General features: G+C 48.3%; 2 non-coding genes and 1 pseudogene across 2 annotated transcripts; 1 reads left to right on the top strand and 2 right to left on the bottom strand.

Annotated features, from left to right (window-relative positions):
• The first annotated feature begins 509 nt into the window (after positions 1 to 509).
• Positions 510 to 629, top strand: LOC136278668 (5S ribosomal RNA). The gene has a single exon (XR_010716469.1). It is a non-coding gene; the product is annotated as a 5S ribosomal RNA (ribosomal RNA).
• A 3,593-nt stretch (positions 630 to 4,222) lies between these two features.
• Positions 4,223 to 4,386, bottom strand: LOC136278679 (U1 spliceosomal RNA). Its single transcript, XR_010716479.1, has one exon. It is a non-coding gene; the product is annotated as a U1 spliceosomal RNA (small nuclear RNA).
• A 232-nt stretch (positions 4,387 to 4,618) lies between these two features.
• Positions 4,619 to 4,744, bottom strand: LOC136278649 (U2 spliceosomal RNA; annotated as a pseudogene).

Here is a 4,744-nt window from a genome sequence, read left to right as displayed (position 1 = left end):
GATGCCGAAGCATGCCCTGGTGAGGGGGGTGGTCGAGGGATCCTTCCCACGGTTTATGGTGGATAGTAGCAGGTCGCCCCCACAAGCCCTTGCGAGTCCCGCAGACGGTCCCAGAGGCTGACCCGTTGGTATCTCCTCACTGTAAGATTTTAAAGCCAGATACACGCACCTACGGAGCTAAAACATTGTATAATAGGTTTTTAGGACACGTTATGTCTCTTGGGACCCTCCACTCCCCTCCCTAGGGAATAGTGCTTCAAATCGATGGCTCCTCAATGTGTTAACTGGGTTGAGGAAAATACATTAGGGTTAGGTAAACGACTTCGGGGTTAGGGTAACCATTTCTTAGGGTTAGGGTAACAATTTCTTAGGGTTAGCGTATCGATTTCTTAGGGTTAGAGTAACGAAACTAGGGCTTTAGAATTTCAAATTCGCCTACACTCAGGATGTGGCCGCGGTACAGCCTGAACCTGGCCGATAGCAAGCAGAATTTCGAACCCCATTTCCTCGTCTACGACCATACCACAGGGAAAGCACCGGTTTCTCGTCCGATCACCGAAGTTAAGCCCTGTCGGGCTGGGTTAGTACTTGGATGGGTGACCGCCTGGGAATACCCCGTGTTGTAGGCTTCAATTTTTTGTCGTGCGAACATCTCTAAACGTTTTATCCCAATAAATAGCTCTCCATACACCACAATTTCACATAGAGAGCCGTAGGTGAGTGAGGAACAAAATCAAAGCAAAAAACGAGGGGGGGAAAACACCTTTTTGTCAAAAATCGGCCAGCTAATGGCGAAAACTCTAGTGCGATCGACTTTTCTTACAGAGCGCGCGCGAGCGAGTGAGCACGCGCGAGATGACCAGTTTATGATGTCAAATTCTACTTCTGTGATATCAAATCATTCCAAATAACGAACGAAAAATGAATAGGAAAAAAACGCACACTTCTGATACGCACTTTTAAGCCATCGTGACGTGGCAAAACACTCCCGCACACTTCCAAGAGGAGGCGAGCGAAAAACGGCACTAAAAGTCGACAATGGTTGGCTTCAGACTGCAAACGAATCGGGAAAAAGGTTCGATACTTTTACTACTCTGCTAGTTTGTTTCCTTCCCTCGTTCATTCGTTCACTCGCTTGCTCGCACAAAGGATACACTAACGATAGCAATAGCATTTCTAAAAGCGGCTCCAGTGACACTAAAACCGCTCAAAAGGTTCAAAGTGTACTCACGGTCCAAGTCGAATGCCCTTCTATGCTCGCTCGCTCGGTCGATCGGCCGTTTGGTTTCCTTTCATTTCCTTTCCCTTCGCGCGCATAGCACAGCACGGCACGGCAACGCCACAACCTGACAAATACAAACAGAACAGGACTTTTAACGCCACAATTAGAGCAGACAGGCCTATGAACAAAAACAGCCAGCAAAGTTACGCACCGCCCCGAAACTCACGCCTTGTTTCCTTCCTCCAGTCCTCTCCAATGCACTTCTAAACCCCTCCCAACGTTGCCAACAACACACCGTTGGCCCAGGTGTGCGTCCCTAGTGTGCTTTCTTTGCAAGTCTAAACCGGTCCACTGCAAAAGCAAAAATACCCTGCGAGAGTCTTGCGTACCTGCGAAAATGGGCCAAATTGTATTAGACATAGTTTTGGTCTGACTTTTGCGGGGACGATCGCGAACGCATGTCCCGCAATCACAAAAAATTATACCTCGAGTATACCACCGCAACGATTTTGGGGTATATCGCAAGGGGTCTATACCCCCAGTTACGAAGTGCAATGAAAGGGGCCATCGCCTTGAGATGGACTGCCTCCTTGATTCACAGTACCCTCGCCCGCGTCAAGGTAAGTAAATGACTTTTCATCAGCGTCTGGCCTCTCGCGTGAAAAAGATCCCCCTTACCCGCTAGGTCCTTGTGGGGATAGTTGCATATTGCGCGCTTTTCAGAAAACGTAGGCCAGCGGCCGGTTCCTATGCCATTGTCTGTTGTGCCCTAGAATTATCATCCCTCTTTCACCTCTTCCCCCTCTAAGGGCTTGCGGGGCTCCTATGAAACATAAAAGAATGCTATACCGTTTGGACTATTGTTTTGGATTGGAAATGTGTCTTCCCCAGAGGAGAATGGTGGGCCGCAGCTCGGAGGTAGTGCCTATCACCGAGGCAACCCGTTGGCTGGGACCGAGGCCAAGCCTCTGTTGATGCTTTTTCTTACCCACAGCCCAGTTCCAAAAATCAGTTTAATATATGAAGCTGCTCAATGAGCAGCGTATCCGATATTTTCATCAAGCTGATCACGAATGGCAACCATCGCGCCATGCTTTATATTCTCCTGCCGACCGATACTACTACTTGATCCATGTATTCTTTAGGGAGGCCAATAAAGTTCGGATCCATCCGAGAAGCTATGCCGAAGCATGCCCTGGGTGAGGGGGGTGGTCGAGGCGATCCTTCCCCACGTTTTATGGTGGATAGTAGCAGGATCGCCCCCAACAAGCCCTTCTGCGGAGTCCCTGCACGACTGGATCCACCCTAGAGGCTGGAACCCGTTTTGGTCTTCATCGTCATCACCTTCTTCGGTTAGTATTTTATCACCCAGTTCTAATACACGCACCTACGGAGAATCAAAATACTACAAATGTTGTATCAGTAATGACGGTTTGTTTAGGCACACGTTATGGTCTCCTTGGGAACCCCTTTAACATTTTCCCATTTCCCTCGCCCTCTAGACCTAGTTCTGGACTGTATATTCCTGTTCGGCATAATTCAACTCGGGGGATTTTCTCCTCATGTTTTTAACTACTATGTGGTTGAGGAAAATAAACATTAGGGATTTTAGGTAACGACCGCTACTTGGTCAAGTCTCGAGCTTAGGCCTTCTGGTGGGTTAGGGTAACCATTTCTTTAGGGTTAGGGTAACAATTTCTTAGTGGGTAGAGTATCGATTCTAGTTTAGGGTTAAGTTAACGTCAACTACAGGGCTTTTAGAATTTCAAATTCGCCCTACACTCCGGGATGTGGCCGTTACGCTTTAAACAGCCTGAACCTGGCCGATAACATAGCATCAATTTCTGACCACCCCCATTTCCTCGTCTACGACATAACACAGGGAAAGCACCGGTTCTCGTCCGATCACCGAAGTTAAGCCCTGATCGGGCGGGGTTAGTACTATGGGGAATTGTTGACCGCCTGGGAATTACCCACGTGTTTGTAGGCTTCCATTTTTTATCTTGCGCATACATCTCCTAAACGTTTAATCCCAATAAATATACAGCTTCCCATACACCACAATTTCACATAGAGAAAGCCGTAGGTGAGTGAGGAACAAAATCAAAGCAAAAAACGCTGCGTGGGAAACACCTTTTTGTCAAAAATCGGCCACAGCTAATTGGCAAAAACGCTAGTGCGATCAGACTTTTCTTACAGAGCGCGCGCGAGCGAGTGAGCACTCGCGAGCTGCACAGTTTTATGCTGTCAAATCTCTCATTACTGTGATATCAAAATCATTCCAAATAACGCACGAAAAACAATGAATAGGAACAAAACGCACACTTTCTGCGACTCAGTTTTAAGCCATCGTGTGACGTGTCAAAACACTCGCAACACTTCCAAGAGAGAGGCGGCGCGCAAAACGGCACTGAAAGTCGACAATGGTTGGATTCAGACTGCAAACGAATCGGGAAAAAGGTTCGATACTTTTACTACTCTGCTAGTTTGTTTCCTTCCCTCGTTCATTCGTTCACTCGCTTGCTCGCACAAAGGATACACTAACGATAGCAATAGCATTTCTAAAAGCGGCTCCAGTGACAATAAAACCGCTCAAAAGGTTCAAAGTGTACTCACGGTCCAAGTCGAATGCCCTTCTATGCTCGCTCGCATCGGTCGATCGGCCGTTTGGTTTCCTTTCATTTCCTTTCCCTTCGCGCGCATAGCACAGCACGGCACGGCACGCACAAACCTGCAAATACAAACGAACAGGACTTTACACACAATAGAGCAGACAGGCCTTGAACAAAAACAGCCAGCAAAGTTACGCACCGCCCCGAAACTCACCTTGTTTCCTTCCTCCAGTCTCTCCAATGCACTTCTACCCCTCCAAACGTGCCAACACCTTGGCCAGTTGTGCGTCCTTTGCTTTCTTTGCAAGTCTACCGGTCCACTGCAAAAGCAAAAATACCCTCGATAGTCAGTAAGAGGGCCATATAGACATATTTTGGATGACTTTTGCGGGGACGAGCGCGAACGCAGGTCCCCACTACCAGAAATTATACGCTCGAGTTACCCACATTTGGGGTAATCGCAAGGGTCAACCCAGTCGAAGTGCAATGAAAGGGCCTCGCCTTGAGAGGACTGCCTCCTTGATCACAGTACCTCCCGCGTCAGGTAAGTATGCTTTTTCAGCGTCTGCCCTCGGTGAAAAAATCCACTTACCCCTAGGTCCTTGTGGTAGTGCTTTGCGCACTTCAGAAAACGTAGGCCAGCGGCCGTTCCTGCCATTGTCTGTTGTCTGAATTATCATCCCTCTTTCACCTCTTCCCCCTCTAAGGGCGGGCGGGGCTCCTGTAAACATAAAAGAATGCTATACCGTTGACTTTGTTTTGGATTGAATGTGTCTTCCCCAGAGGGAAGTGGGCCGCACTCGGAGGTAGTGCTATACCGAGGCAACCCGTGGCTGGGACGAGGCAAGCCTCTTTTCCACAGCCCAGTTCCAAAAATCAGTTTAATATATGAGCTGCTCAATGAGCAGCG

The sequence above is a fragment of the Pocillopora verrucosa genome, unplaced genomic scaffold, assembly GCF_036669915.1.
Source record: "Pocillopora verrucosa isolate sample1 unplaced genomic scaffold, ASM3666991v2 scaffold_46, whole genome shotgun sequence".
Classification (NCBI taxonomy): domain Eukaryota; kingdom Metazoa; phylum Cnidaria; class Anthozoa; order Scleractinia; family Pocilloporidae; genus Pocillopora; species Pocillopora verrucosa.
The sequence above is the reverse complement of the archived record's forward strand: the minus strand, read 5'-3'. Positions and strand labels throughout refer to the sequence as shown.